We start from the raw sequence: 16944 nt of genomic DNA on the forward strand, positions 1-16944 counted from the left end.
CAGCTGTGCTTTCCCTACATGAATTCTAAAGGAAAGTCTCCAGACTCTGGCACCTTCCTTAGGACCGACTCCACAGTTGGGAAAAGCAGAAACTGTGCTAGAGGCCCAACATAACTAGCATCTACGAAATCACTAAGGTGGTAGATAGTGAACACATCATTTTGAGACATTAAAGCCTTTTTTTAAAGATTTATTTATTCGTTTTAGAGAAAGAGAGAGAGCATGAGTGGGAGGAGCAGAGGGAGATGGAGAGAGAAACTCAAGTAGACTCTGTGCTGAGCATGGACCAGAGATAGGGCTCCAATCCCGTAACTCTGAGACCATGACCAAGAGTCAGACCCTTAATCGACTGAGCCACCCAGGTGCCCCGAGACATAAAACTTTTTAATGTAAAAATGCTAACGTTATTTCCAATAGAGTTTAAGCCACGCTACCAGTACAAAGAAGCATTCCTCAAAGTTTATTGTAAGTCCTGTCTTATACACACAAGTAGTAAATGTACAGGATGCATTATCCTAAGATTTGTTAAAGAAGGGAAAATACTAGTAAACTGAAGAAAGTTTTGGGTAATATCTCCACTGAGAAGTAAATGATGATTGGCTTAGTGGATTTAGGAAGTTTTAGCCTGTAACATGTATCTGTCTTTATCTATGTATCTATCCATGTATCTATCATCTATCTCTACCGATCTGTTTGCCATTGATGCTCTAGCATTTATACTTCATTAGAAAACATTTTTCAGAGTCCCTGTTAAGAATCAAAACATAGATGTCAGAAAGCATTATGGGTAAAATTCAATGTAGTAAAGCAAGTAGGGTTTCCTTCACGCTAATTTCTGGAATCCCTAGGTTTATTTTCTGCCTCTCTGATTTTGAGAAATCTTGTTTATACTTCCGGTACTGGATTCTGTTTGTTAAGTATCTTGAGAGAATCTCCCCCAAGCTAAGCCCAGGAGAAAATTAAGACAAAAAATGTATTTCCTTTTTTCTTCCTCTTGCAATGGTTAGTGGACACCACCATCATCAACACCTAGAGAACTAATCCTGTCACTTGACTTTGCTAGGAATAACTGCTGGGCACATAGGCTGCTGTCCCACTTTCAAAAACAAAAAACAAAAAACTAAAAACAGAAATCTTATCCATGGCATAAACTATTAAATGCCAGTTACCTTTTATGAAGCAGGACTTTGCCGATTTGTCATTTGTGCTTTAGATTTTAGTTGGCACTGGGTATATACTCACAGGATGACAAGTCTACAAAAGGGCTTAGAAACAAAATGTCCTACTCTTTAGGGCAACAGTATAATTGATAACTCATACTAGAACATTTTTGAGAGTTAGTGGTGGCACTTGTTAAACATTGCCATGGGACAAAAAATCTGAGTTAATTCTTTTGGACCCCAGCAAAGCAGGACTTATAGTTACCCTGTCTCCCCTACTCCTTCCACCTCCCCCCCTTTTCTAGATCTGGTCACAGAAGTCCACACAGGGGCTTCATAGTGAACCTGGAATTCTTGGTCCCTGATTCTCACCAGTTTTTTGTTTGTTTTTTTCTATTGCTCCATCTTCTTGTTCTTGGTGCCTAGCAGAATCGTTAATTAACTCTCTATGTTCAACTCTCAGCTCGATCGTAGGGAGGCCCCCTGCCTTACAGAAATACTCCTATTAGAAGTTTTCATGAAACCCTGTAGGTCGTCTTTGTTGGACTTTTATCTTAGTTTTAATTTTATATTTGATTTGTGCATTAATTGAATTAATGCCGGTTTCCCTTTCTAGCCTGTACACACCATCACAGAAGTACCAAGCACAGTGCCTGGCAAATAGTAGGCCCTCAACAAATGTTTATTGAATGAATTAAGGAACACACATTTTGTGATGGGTATTTCATTTGGTCAATGGTGAGATTAATGACCTGTACATTACAACATCCTCCAGCCTATTTTCTTCTGTCATTCCTTCTGCACGTACCACTGTCTCTCATAAAGACATCCATCACAATCCTCCTAATGCTCTATGCCATTTATTTGTGTACTTTTCTATCTCCCTCTCCTAGACTGTAAGTACTTTGAGGTCACAGACTCATTTACCTTCTTATCCCCGGTGCCCACGACAAAGCAAACCACCCAGAAAGTTACCAATAAATGTTTGCTGAGTGAATAAACAAAATCATGTTTGAGAAGCCTATTACCACGACAAAATACGTGGCTGCACACAGAAGATAACAAGCTGCCAATCATTCGTTTGATAATGGCTCATAAGGAAATTGGAGCACTCAAATGCATTAGGTAATGAACAAAAAAATCCCTCCCCAGTACTGAAGGTCTAAAGGCACTTGCAAGGTAACTCCTCTTCAATGCAATTTTTACTGTTAGTTCTCCCTCATCTCCTGTTAATTCTTTCACTTTCCAATTAACTCTGCCTTTAGGAAAGGCCACGTGACTGTCAGGGGGGTGGATTTCACTGTGATAGTTGAAAGGTGGGGCCTGCTCACTTACACCCAGGGCAGCCCAGCTCAAAGTCATGCAGTTAAGTGTGCCTGGTTCCCGGTGCCTCCATCTGGACACTGCCTGATCTCATTGTTTCTACCATTTCAGCTGCAATTTGCCCTGCTGGGAGAGCTCCGCAATCAAAGGGCAGCGTGGACAAAAGGGAAGCACAACAAAGGATCAGGACTAATAGGGGGAAATGGTGCTTTAAGCCCCGCACTGAGATGCGCTGCAGAGAAGGGGCAAGGGGGACTAAGAAGGAGTACTCTCTAAGGGGTCCAGGAGAACGTGGCTTTTCTCCAGCCTTGGCTGATGGCTACATCCTGCTGCATTTCACAGAATCCCATTTCTTCATCTGTCAGCCATGACATATTATATACACAATGGTGAAGCTGTCAGTTCCAATATGTCCTTCACTGAGAATTGAGTACTTACTCCGTTGAGACAGAGATGGACATGGCAAAATGGGCCCCTAGCTGGATGCTGGTAGGGGCAGGGGAGGGGTAGGGGGCATACAGGCTCCCCTCCCACCCTGCCAGTGCTCTGGTCTTGGGCTCCCATGGGGGTCACTGCCTGGGGGCTTTATTGACCCATTTAGCACCCATTTCCATTTTCCCCTTAGATTCTGCATTTTTCTGGGAGTAAGACCTTAATCTTTTAAGGCCTCCATACTACCCTCTGTCCACAGCAAGGGTGTTGCCTAAGATGGTTACCAAATAAGGGAAGGCCTGATGATATTCTACATTGGGCTGATTATTTTTGTGGAAAACTTTTAGTACCAACTAAGCCCAGTGTTATCTCTTGGCTGTTCCCCCACCCCCATGAATTGTTTGTGAAACATACAGTCATTTCTTTTAAAAGATTTTATTCATTTATTTGAGATAGAAAGAGCAAGAGTGAGAGAGAGAGTGCGCACGCACATGCGTAAGCGGGTGGGGGGGGGAGGGGCAATGGGAGAGGGAGAAACAGACTCCCTGCTGAGCAGGGAGCCTGATGCGGAGCTGGATCCCAGGACCCTGGGATCATGACCTGAGCTGAAGGCAGACGTGTAACCGACTGAGACACTCAGGTGCCCCCACACAGTCATTTTGAAGGTGTGGCTTACTTTTATAAGAACAATACTTTCCATGCCCATTGAGCCTAGATGCCAAATGTTCATCAGTGAACCACCATTTTGAAAACTAGACAGATTTTCTTCTTAAAAGATGTGTTTATGGAAGCAAGTTCTTCTGGAATGTGAAGAATTATTTTGTAAAGTAGGTAACTATCCCCTCCCCTACAACCAATGTATCATATACATTTAAATTTTGTACAAGTTAGATTTCTTTTGAAAAAGCACTTGATTTTTGTCTACTTTTGAAAACAAGCATTAGATCGCTGCATAAAAACTTGAAAAATCCATAAAAATGGGAAGAAAATGAGTCACCCAGCCTTATCTATGGCTTCTCTGAAGTAAGGGTTGTCGCAATGAGAGAAGAGGGCTATTTGGGTCTGAGAAAAATCATATAACTCATCAAAAATCAAGCATGACTTTGTGAGAGATAAACTACTCTTTTGGGTTAGCTGTGTTTGTGCTACTTTCTGCTGACACCGATAATTTAAATTTACTGTTCGTGAGATATTTTGCTTTACAAGAGTAGGAAAATATGCCTGGGTATGAAGTAACGAGGGGAGCTTTCGCTCTTAATTTGGCAACTGGTGCTTCTCAAGATGTGATCCTGGATCACTGTATCAGAACCACCTAAGGTACTGGTCATTAATACAGACTCCTGGGCCCCATTGCAGATCTACTAATTGCAATCTTTTAGCGGGGGATCAAGGAATGTGCATTTTAAACATGCTCTCCAGATAATTCCGATGCACAATGAAGTTTTAAGAGCACTGATCTAATGTTTGAATATCATAATTCCTCTGGGGTGGGGCTCTTCTGTGGTTGCTATGACATTTGCAGCACTTTTTGGTGGTAAATATGTAGAACAAACCACCATAGGCCTGTTAGGATATGCAATTTGGCACCATTGAGCATTCTTGTTTTGCTCTCTGAACTCTTTGTAATTTACATAGTAAGAAACTCTAACTCAGTACCCTCTTTAGGTATTCCAAGTCCACTGCAAGGTGCGGTGGGCAGAAAAGTCATCCGTATGGGTGGATAAGAGTACTGTCCTCCCAGAAAGAATCTGGAATGCAGGTGTTCATGACCTCCCACTCTGGGATTTCTATTTCCCCAACTCAATGCAGGCCAATCCCCAGAGCCCTGGGGTATCCTGGCATTTATCTCTGAGGCTTGAAGCAAGTGCTCAAGCCTGAGCAAGAACTGAGTGTGGGAGACAAGGAATGTAACCAGAAACTGTCTGATGAAAGGTCCCCAATCCTGGCTGTACGTTAAATTTATACAGGAAGCTTCATAAAGAACACCATGCCTGGGATCTGACCCAGACCAATTAAATCAGGATTCTAGAAGTGGGGTCTGAACAGTAGTACTTTTTTCAAAGCTCTTGGCTATCCCAATGAGCAGACAAAGTTGAGAACCACTGGATTATATCAAAGACAGAGGGTCTGGGTTAGGGACTAGAGAGGTTCTGATATTACCAGATGTTCCAGTTCAGTGGTTTTCAAATGGACTAGGACTCCACAGAGTCCTGGATTTTGTAAAGACTTTTCTGAACTATAGCCAGTGGATGGGGCAAGAGAGATGCTTCACATCATTCTTTTAACCCCCAAATAAACAGAACAGCCTTGCAAAGGATTTCATTTAAGACAGTGGGGGTGGGGAGAGATGGTTCTGTCACTTAAAGACTTTGAAAATGACCCTTTAGGCTCATGAACAGGAAGAACGCATATACCAGCTTCCATTGAACTTGACCCCAGAAGATCTCTCCTCAGCCCAGTTCATTCCTGCATTTGCTAATGGTAGGTATAGAAGAATGCCACTAAGTACCTTATTTCAACCAGGGCCTTATGATCCTTTGGTTCCGTGGGCGTTATGGACTGAATGTCTATGTCCCTCCAAAATTCATATGTTGAAAACCCTAAACCCCAAAGTGATGGTATTAGGAAGTGGGGCCTCTGGGAACACAATGTGATTAGGTAATGAGGGTAGAGCTTTCATGAATGGGATTAATGCTCTTACATTAAAAGACACCCCAAAGAGCTCTTTTGTTCTTCATTACGTGAGCACACAGAGAGAAGAAGGCCATCTATGAGCCAGGAAGCAGGCTCTCACCAGATGCTGCATCTGCCAACCTTGATCTTGGACTTTCTAGCCACCAGAACTATGATCAATAAATTTCTGTCATTTATAAGCCACCCACTCATGGTATTTTGTTATAGCAGCCTGAACAGAAGCACTACCCAGCTCCTAAACAGACATAAAGTTTCCAATGACATATATAAAGTGAATGTGTCCTCATTTCCTGTCACATGAATTACCCTGGGAAGTCACCTTGACTTAGTTCCCATAGGAACCATTCCTGATTTACTATTTGGAGGCTGTTTTGAGCGATACTAACGCACTCCTTTTCCTGGGGGTGATAACAGCTGGTGCAAAGACAGAGGCCCCTAACATATGTTTCCTTGAATACATGGTAATTCTGCATAATTTAAAATGATCATTGACTTCATTCCAGCCACAATGTTATAATAGGTATTAGACTTACCCTTTCCACAGAAACAAATATAATACTGAGCAAACTATATGAAGCAACTGTTTTCAGGCACTGGACTATAGATAATGTGTGCTGTGATTCTAGAGAGAAGGAAACTCATGAGGCCCCCGTATGCCTAGTTTTCTTCGCCTGGGAGCACTTTCTGAGGCTGAGCACAGGAAAGTAGAAGCCAGAGATCTGTGATCTCACTATGTGGAAAAAACAGAGATCAGAGTTTGGGGCTGGAGGAACTGGGATTTGAGAGACAGGGTACCTAAGAAGAGGGAGCCATGTAGAAAAGAAACCCTAGAAACATTTATAGGGACATTCTTATGTCTTTGGCCAATTTTTAATCTGCACTTGAGGGCAAGACTCCATGAAGCCCAGCAAAGTTCAGCTACTAGGGGGCCACAAGCTGAACATAGAGTCCTGACATCACCAGTATTGGGCAGTGTTGGATTTCTGCTTAGCCAGAGTGGGGCAACTTTAATGAATATTCCAGAACTCAGCTGATATCCCAGAAATGGTACTCTTTAAGAGTAGGATTACTCTAGCCCCAGAATAGAAACTATGTTAGTCCCTCCCTAACAAAGTCTGAAAAGAATCCTCAGTAGGATAAGCTAGCTTGCCAGTAAATTAACTACCTATCAGAACAAAAGTCAAACTCTTTAAAGGAAAACAACAAAATGCAGAATCTCTACAATATAGTAACTACAATATCCAGGACACAATAAAAAATGCACTAGACAAGCAAAGAAATAGGCAAACATGACCCACAACCAGGAGAGCCAAGATAGATCCAAGGCCCCCGAAACAGCCATTATGAAAATATTCAAGTATTGAAAGGAAAAGATGAACATAATTGATGAACATATGGGGAATCTCAGCATAGAGATGGCAACTATACCAAAATAACCAAATGAAAATTCTGAATTGGGAAAATACAATATCTGAAATTAAAAATTCACTGGCTGAACTTAACAGCTTATAGGACAATGCAGAAGAGAAGTTCAGTGAACATGATGGGGAGAGGGTAGAAATGATCCAAACTGAAAGAAGGGAGAAAGATGTAAAAAACAAAGAAACAAACAAAAAAACAAGGCTTCAGTATCCTGTGGAATAGTATCAAGAAGTCTAAAATATATAATTAGCACCCCAGAGTAGAGAAGGAGAATAGTACATGCAGATTAACATAGCTAAGAAGCTCAATAAACAGAACAAACACACATAAAAACCACATCTAGGCACACTGTAAACAAACTGATGAAAACCAGATAAAACTTTTAGAAGCAGCCAGAGAATTAAGACACAAAATTATAGGGGAACAATGACAAAAATAATGTCTAACTTCTTGTCAGTAAAAATCAAGCCAGAAGACAATGAAATAACATCTCCAAAGTGCTAAAATAAAGACAAAACAGTCAACTTACATTTCTATATCCAGTGAAAATAACCTTCAAAAATGAAGGCAAAATAAAGATATTTTCAGATAAATAGAAACTGAGGGAATCAACTACCGACAGAAGGAAATTTTAAGAAATGTAAAAGGAAGTTCTTCAGGGTAAAGGGAAATAATACCAGATGGAAACTCAGATCTACATGAACAAATGAAGAACATGAAAGCAGAAAATATGTGGGCACATATACAGTTTAAAAGACAAATGGCTGCTTAAAACAGAAATAGTAATATGTCATGGAGCTTATGACATTTGTAGGAATTAAGTGTACAACAATAAAACAAAACACAAGAGGGTGGTATATGGAAGTACGCTTGACCATTGAACAACGTGGGTGTGAACTGCGTGGGTCCATGTATATGCAAATTTGTTTCAATAAATACCATACACTACTGTAAATCTATTTTCTCTGCCTTATGATTTTATTAACACCTTTTCTCTAGCTTGCTTTATTGTGATTATACAGTATATAGTACCTATAACACACAAAATATGTGTTAATCAACTGCTGACGTTATCAGGAAGACTTCCAATTAACAGTAAGCTCCCAGTAGTTAAGTTTTGGGACAGGAATCGAAAGTTTTATGTGGATTTTCGACTGCAAGGGAGGGGGGGCGGTCAATGCTCCTAACCCCTCTGTTGTTCTAGGGTCAACTATATATGCTTGTTACAGTTCTTATACTTGAAGGGATGTGGTAATAGTTCAAAGTAGTCTGTGATACTTGGTGCACACTGTAATCTCTAGAGCAACCACTAAAAATAAAACAAAGTCATATATCAAAAATGCCAATAGAAGGAAATTTATGGAATATTAAAGAGAGCTTGATTAGTCCATGAAAGGGCAGAAAAGGAGGAAACAAAGAGAACAAAGAGAGATGGGACAAAGAGAAAACATAGTAACATTGTAGACAAACTCAACACTACCGGTAATTCTCTTACCGGTAATTCTCTTAACTCAAAATACATTAAACACTCCAAAACAACAACAACAACAACACAGGGGATAGGTTGTCAGACTGAACGAAAATGTAAGATCCAACTATAGACTGTTTACAAGAGATACTCTTTAAATATAAGAACACAGCTTAAAAGTAAAAGGATGGAATGAGATAAAGCACACAAACATTATTTTAAGAATGCTGGAGACACTCCATACAATGTGAAATAGAACAAAAGGTATTACTGGAGATAATTAGGGGCATTTCAAAATGATAAAAAAAGAAGTCAATTCATCAAGAACAGACAATACTACTAAATTTGGTTGCAACTCAAAACTTCAAATACTTGAGACAAAAAGTAAGAGAATTAAAGAAAGAGACAATTCCACAATTAAAAGGATTTTAACACTCCTCTCTCAGTAACAAAACAAAATGACCAAAGAAATCAGAAAAAAATATATGGAAGATTTGATCAACATGCAACCAACTGAACCTCACCCAACAGCAAAACACCTTCACCAATATATTCTGAACCACAAAAGAAGTAGGACTGGACAGTGAGCACATGCCAGTGTCCTCAAAAATCATTTGTCATCAGGGAAATGCCAATTAAAACCACACGAAGATACTACTATATACTCAGTAGGATGGCTAATATTGAAAAGATTGACAACAAGTATTAACAAAGATAAGGAGCAACTATAACGCTCATCCATTGCTGGAGGGGGTGCAAAATGGTACAACCACTCTGGAACTTGATTTGGTCACATCTTTTAAAGCTAAATATACACTATGACTCAGCAATTCCACTCCTATGAATTTACCCAAGAGAGATGAAAATATTTATCCACAATTAGACTTTCATAGAAACTTCACAGCAACTTAATTCTGAGTAGAAAGCACCTGCAAACAGCCCAGGTGTTGATCAACAGGAGAATACAAAATCCATCAATAAAAAGAAAAGGGTAGAGCTAATCCACAACATGCATAAATCACACACACAAGCTGAGCTAAAGAAGCCAGACCCCCAAAAAGTACATATTGTACCATTCCATTTATGTAAAGTTCTAAAACAGGCAAAACTAGTCTATTATGATAGAAATCAGAACAGTGACTGTCTATAAGGTGGAGTGGGGACTGGTGTGGTTGTGAAGGGGCAGGATGGGAGTTTCTGGGGATAATGGACATACTTTAAATGATGACAGGAGTGCAAATTACACAGCTGTATACATTTGTCAAAACCCCTTGAATGTATACATTTCAGTATATGTAAATTTTACCTCAACTACGAAAGAGAGAGAGTACATCAAGTACTGATTATTAAGAACTCCTTATACCCAACACTCATGTATATGCACACACACACCCCCAAAGCCACTCTGTAGGACTTAGGGACTTTTTTCTCAAAGGAACACCTGAAGCCGCAGCTACTCGTTGTTTCCCCTTCCTAGAGTCCTCCCTCCCCGCTTTGCACAGGGACCACTGAGGGAGTTGATCCCAAAAAATTGGAGCCTGAATCAAGGAGGCAGGTGCTTGTGGCTTTTGCAGGCCCCATTCTCTCCTTTCCTTATCCTTGGTAACATCCCTGCCCCAGGCAAAAAGTAGAAAGGTGCAGCCTGCCTCCACACCAGCCACAAATCCACCTTGTTTGAGGTAAGGAAGGAAGCTTGACAAGAACCTGCTCACAAATCAAAGTTAGCGCTGCCCCGCCTCCTCTGTAAATCATTCGAGATCCATCTGGGTAATGACTCCTCCAGTGTAATTCCCTATTAAGAGGCTTTATCTGGAGAGATAAGCAGCTGGTTTCCGTGTCACTAATTGCTGTCTGCTGTGATTTTAAAACATCTGCACCATTGTGCTCTTCATTTTCATATTCTAATCACCCTGAAACTTGAAAAAGGTACATCATTGATTGTTTCTATGGGTTAATTAGTACACAGTCTCCTTGTACAGACAATTTAGAGGCAGCCAGAACCTCAATCAGGAAGTTTGTTTTAAAAATTAATAACATTGGCTGTGGCTGGAGGGACTGTCATGTTCAGGGATGCATAGGGACTCTCCTGGTCGGGGAGCCGCCTACAGGGCTGGGGGTGGGGCAGGAGAGGGGGCAGTGGTGGCAGGCAGGACCCAGGGACCCAGGACAGGACTTGGTCCCAAGTGGACCTGACCACTGGTCTCTGCTGCCTCCCTCCCCTTCCAACTAGCCCGGGTCCCTTTCCCAGTCAGTACAAATCAGGACTTTAATGCGGATTGACCAAAATATCTGGAGGTGAGAGGAATTTGTCAAAGTAGTAAGAGTATGGGCATTATTTCAGATTGAGAGTCTGTTCATTGTTCCCTCTCCCTCCCCATCTCAACTATGGAAGGAGATTAAGGGACAGGGCAGTTAGAGTACAGATGAAAAGAACCAGACCAAACAAATGAGTGACATTGGAATTCAGAACTTCCCAAATTTCAATTGCACAAGATCCACTTCAGTATCCCTTGAAAATGCAGATTCTGATTCAGGAGCTCAGGGGTGGAGCTGAATCCTGCATTTCTAACAAGCTCCAAGGTGGTGCCCAAGGTCAACCATTTGAGATGTGGTCTAGACCCTCAATTCCCAAGCCCTTGACCAGAATCACCATTCCTGAGATCCAAGGGACAGCTGAGAGATGATAGTGTAGTGAGGGGGCTTGGGCTCTGTGCAGCCCCACAATTAACAGGACAAGTCACATGGCCTCTTGTGTTGTCTTCCTCATCTAGCAACTAACAGCAGTACTTTTCTCTCTCTTAAAAAAATACTCAATTTATTTAACCTAAAACAAACAACAACAACAAAAAACAGTGTACTCATTTTTACCCCCGCTGCTTCTTGCAATCTAACAGCCGATGTGTTCTCTGTATCTATGAGATTGTTTTGTTTTTAAGATTCCATATTTAGGAGATCATACAGTATTTGTCTTTCTGTCTGACTTATTCACTTGGCATAATGCCCTCCGGGTCCATCCATGTTGTCATAAATGGCAAGATTTCATTCTTTTTTATGGCTAAATAATATTCTGTGTGTGTGTGTGTGTGTGTGTGTGTGTACACACATCTTCTTTATCCATTTATCCATCAGTGGACACTTAGATTGTTTCCATATCTTGGCTTTTGTAAATAATGCTGCAATGAACATGCAGGTGCATGTATCTTTTGAAGCAGTGTCTTTTTTTTCTTTGGACAGATATCCAGAGGTAAAATTGCTGGATTGTATGGTAGTTCTATTTTTTAATTTTCTGAGTTAACCTCCATACTGCTTTCCATGGTGACTGCACCAACTTACATTCCCACCAACAGTGCACAAGGGTTCCCTTTCCTCCATATCTGGGTGTGAGGTCATATCTCACTGTGGTTTTAATTTGTCCTCCCCTGATGATTCCTGATGTTAAGCATCTTCCAGGTACTCATTGGCCATCTGTATGTTTCCTTTGGAGAAATGTCTATTCAATTATTTTGCTCATTTTAAAATTGGGTTATTTGGGGTTTTTGCTATTAAATCGTATATATATAATTGTTATATCTTTTGTTCTCTCCATATTTTGGATAATAACACCTTATCTGCTATATGATTTGCAAATATTTTCTCCCATTTCGTAGGTTGTCTTTTCATTCTCTTGATGGTTTCCTTTGCTGTGCAGGAGCTTTTTAGTTTATCTTTGTTCTTGTTGTTTTTGGTTGATTCAAAACACTATCAATGAGACCTATGTCAAGGAACTTACCGCCTATTTTCTTTAGGAGTTTTATGGTTTCAGGTGTTACACTCAAGCCTGCAATCTGTTTTGAGTTAATTTTTGTGTGTGGTATAAGACGATGGTTCAATCTCATTCTTTAGCATGTGGCGGCTGTTCAGTTTTCTCAGCACCATTTCACGAAGAGACTGTCCTTTTCCTTTTGTATATTCTTGGCTCCGTTGTTGTAAATTGACTGTATACACATGTGTTTATTTCTGGGCTCTATTCTGTTCCATTGATCTACGTGTCTGTTGTTAGGCCAGTGCCGTACTTTCTGATGACTACGGTTTTCTAGTATAGTTTGAAATCCGCATTGTGATCCCTCCAGCTTTGTTCTTCTTTCTCAAGATTGCTTTGGCTATTCGGTGTCTTTTGTGGTCCCATACAAATTTTAGGATTGTTTGTTAGTTCATATCTCAAAGGGGAGTTGAAAGGATTAAAAGTTGGTGTCAAATATTTAGTCTGGTGCCTGGCCCACAGTAAGTATTATATAAATATGGCTATCATACCGATGTATTTTTCAGTAAAGCGCTTTTCTGAAAAGCAACATCCTGCTGAAATGGGGGTCATGGCAGAGACAGGGAGAGCCTCATTTAATCTCGGGTGATGCTTTCTTGCAATCACCCATTTTAGAGGCCCTCTTAGCCAAGTCTGTTGCCACCCCCTACCCCCCAACCTAAACCAATGTTCAGAACTCAAGGTCTTTCTTCATGGCCTCCCTGGGAGCTACTTGACAGTATGCTTATAGGGAGCTCACTTCTGCACAAAATACATTATTCTACTAGACAGTGCTTTCCTATTTTGAGCCAAAGTCTGTCCCCCTTGGATAGTCTGGCAAGTCAGGGAGACAAGCATCGCTTCATGTGTTGGCCTAGATCTGAGGGCCAGGTCCCTGCAACTGCGAGTGAATGCACCCCTGGAAGGGAGTTCTTAGGCCCCCTTCCCACGACTCCCAGACTTTAAGGGGCTTCCTCATTGGGTCTGGAAATGTGCTACTGTTGGGGGGAAAATATGACAAAAACTGGGCTCTCAATCATGTGACCTACAAATAAAAAACCAGCCTCTCAGCAGGAGAGTTGGAAGTGGACTTAGAAACTTTAGAGAAAGGGAGAAAGCAGTGGAGAGCTGCAGGGTGGCCTCCTCCAAGGTAGTTGTGGAGCAGGCCTGGCAGGATTAATGGGAGAGCAGCAACGTGGTCGCATCCTTCCAGAGGGGACCCGGAGGCCTCCTGATTGAGCCATTCAGGTGCCAGGGACCTGCTGAACCAGAATCCCACGGCCAGCTCCATGCTCCACCTTCGTTCAGCGGCAGGCTCTGCCCTCCCTGTCCCTGCTTCTCTGGGCCTCCAGCTGGGTCCTGGGAGCCCTGGGCTGGGCACCCTGGGGGAACAGAGCAGAAGTCAGGGCTCAGTCCTGGCCTCGGACACATTCTGCAGTGAAGGCATTGAGCTGCAATCGCAGATTTATCCTAAAGAAGTTATGGAGCAACAGTGAGGTTTCAAAAATTTGTTAGCTATCCTCCCCTGTGGCTTTGTTCTTCATTCCACTTCTTCAAAGGAGGAGGGAGCAGAACATGTTCTTGCCTCTTCCTTGAGAATCAGTAGCATGTGATTAAGCAGTAGAATTAGCAGGGTGAAGTATTAAGGTCTGAATGCCATATGTATAAGAGAGTTACAGCATCTTAAGTGCATCCAGAGGCAGAGCCAAAATGGCAAAGGAAGAAAGTGAAAGAAAGTTAAATGCATAAGGGAAATAGATAGTTAACCTGTCCCCTCACTCCCCGAAAAAAGCATTTCTCAAACTCACTGGTGGATAAGAATCACCAAAGGACTGTGTTAAATAACAGCTCACCAAGCCTCTCTCTTGCAAGTTCAGAGTCATGGTTCTGGGCTGGGGCCCGGAGATCCTTACTTTAGCCTAGTTTGGTAAACACAGTGACCTAAGGGTTTCTACAAGGAAGGGGGGTTTAGAATCGCTCAGCTCTGTTCCAGGGTGGGGAGCAAAGGAGAGGAAAGCCCAACGTGAGGTCATCAATGCCAGCAAGTGCAGGACAGGGCTCCAAGATGAAGCCCAGAGATGCTATCTAGCTTTTGCTTGTTAGGGGGTGGGGAGGAGTTTGGGAGAGGGTGGAGGAAAAGAAGTATTTTTTTCCTCTTTACCTCATGTTTCCTTTTTCCCTTTTCATAAATGCTTTTTACTGCAAAACTGGTGCTTTTTGCCATTAGAGCTAAAATAACCGTTGATTATAAATTGAGTCTGAAATGTCATGAAGATGCTGAATTTGCCTGAAAATTCAGCTTTTAAAGATTCCCATAAACACTGCAAACTGTGGGCATTCGGCACATCATTCGTTCAGCAAGAGTCTGGGAAGAGGACACCGGCTCTCAGAGGCCAGGGAGGCAGAGCAGGGATGAGGGCGCTGGCCTCGGGGGTGGGGGCTGACTTGGATTCATTCCTGCCCCTGTCGTGCCGCAGGAACAAGTTCATGTCCAGTGTGGACAAGAATGGGCACAGTGATGGTCCTGGTGTAACCGTTGCGTGGGTCCCCATGTCAACCCGTGTTGACTGCCCTCAGAATCTCCTATTCAATCTGTGCTCTTGAGCTTTCTCTAAGAGGTTTCCTGCTGAAGGTGATGTGGCATCTTGTGGATTGTCTTCTCTCTATTTTCAGAGAGGTGGTGGAGCAGAACTGTGGAGCACGTAGGAGCACGGACTTGAGTGAAGATTATGAGAACGGACTCGAGCTAAGATGACTGGGTTCAAATCTCAACTGAGTCCAAGTCTTACTAGCTGTGTAACCTTGGGCAAGGGACTTAACTTCTGTGCCCCAGTTTCTTGCCTGTAAAACGGGGATAATAATATACTTACATCATAAGGCCAGTAGGCAAAGGCATGATAACAATCTATGTAGAGCATATCGAACAGTGCCGGATCCCCAGTCAGGGCTATCTCAGTCTCACTATGCAGCGGAGGGTCCTGAGGGCACACTCGGGCTCAGGAATCAGAAAGATCGAAGTTCAAATCCCAGCTTTGCCTCTCACTACCTGTGTGACCTGAGACTTGTTTCTTCTCTACTTGTAAAATGGAGAAATATAGGGGAATTAACACCGCCTACCTAATAGCATTGTTTGAAGAATAAAATAAGACGTTGGTAAACACGTTATCACAGAACACACAGTAAGTGTTCAACAGATGCCAGTTATTACCAACATTACAATGTTGTTGTTGATTACTGCTATCACTCCTATCAGAAACGCAGTTCCCCGGTAAGAGGGGTTAGGGGCCATTGTACCCTTTCCCCTCATGATCCCCATAGCCTTTTTGACAAGAGTTTTAGCTAAAATTCCTGGGGTGTGATTCTCCTCCAGGTCTGGGAGGAGGTCTCGGATAACCACAGAGACACTAACTGGGTTGAAGGAGAATCCAGTCCAAGCAAACTTACTGGTCATGATTCTGTAGAGTCATTCTGGGCCAAATGGCTTAGCCTTGGTCTCTCCAGTTGTACCTGGTACCCTCCTGGAGTACAAATATCTTAGAGTGTTAGTTAATTGTCTAGGCATTGTAAATTGGACACACATTCATCCACTTGTCTTTGACTGTCATGCTTTAGCTTAATAGGGGTTTTCAGCTCCTCCTGCACCGAAGCAGAGAAAGCCAGACATTGTACGGAGTCCTCATTGGGGTACTCTGGGGTGGGGGTGCTGCCATGCTATAAAGTCATGGGGACAAGATGCACCACCTATTATCTATGCCTGTCTGTGGGCAGTTGGCATCACTGAATGGTGACAGGGAAATTTGGATGTGGACTAAAAATCTAGATTTGCCTCCACTAGGTAATGGTCTATTGCATCTGACTCGATTCATCCTAGAACTATTCATTAAGCAAACATGGATCTGGTTAATTATAGACGAGATACGGTGCTGTCACAAAGTTACAGAATCTCAGAGTTGGAGGGATGTTGGAGACCCTCTTCTCCTTTTGCAAATGAAGACAGTGAGTCTTAGAACACAATGGGTTGTTTAAACTCATACAGATAATCAGGGCGAGGGTTGTTCCACAGTTTCCTGACTGATCTCCAGCTGCTCTTTCTCTCTCCCTTGTGAAACCACCTCCGTAAGCAGACGAGGTGCAAGGCACTGTCATGAAACCCTCTGGTCTAATGTTACGCTCTGGGTCTCCAGCAAACCCATGCACTTTGCTGAGCCTTTTTGCACCTGCTGGACGTTCCCCTTTGCTCTGGATTCTTGAACCTGCCTCCAATGTGAGGCCAACTTGGAGCCTCTGCAGACCCAGCCTCGTTGCTGCACCATGTCTTTCAGACTTTGTGCCTGCCTTTTTGTCAGCTCCTTGTCAACTCTGGTTAGAGAGCTTGGCCTTGGACATTCCACTTGCTCCTTAAGTCGGCCCCTTCTCAGACACCTACCTCGCTAATAACTGTTCTAGCAGCAGTTACCCTGAGGACCTCCTTCCTTGGCCCACTGGCTTAACCATGGCTCAGGCCAGGTAATTTCAGGCTGGTCTTCAGCAATTCCCTGCACCCAAGAAGAGATGGGGGCTGAGGAAGCCAGGAGAGCCCCTCAGGGACCATGTTGTTATTCAGAGGACACTGCATCCCAGAGATGGGGAGCACCTTGTCCAGACACTTGCTAATGATATGGCATTAA

General features: G+C 42.5%; 1 protein-coding gene across 1 annotated transcript in view; it reads right to left on the bottom strand.

Annotated features, from left to right (window-relative positions):
• SETBP1 (SET binding protein 1) overlaps positions 1-16944 on the bottom strand; it is a 335683-nt gene that overhangs the window by 103878 nt on the left and 214861 nt on the right. The window lies entirely within an intron of this gene.

This window comes from Neomonachus schauinslandi, chromosome 14 (genome assembly GCF_002201575.2).
Source record: "Neomonachus schauinslandi chromosome 14, ASM220157v2, whole genome shotgun sequence".
NCBI classification, from domain to species: Eukaryota; Metazoa; Chordata; class Mammalia; order Carnivora; family Phocidae; genus Neomonachus; species Neomonachus schauinslandi.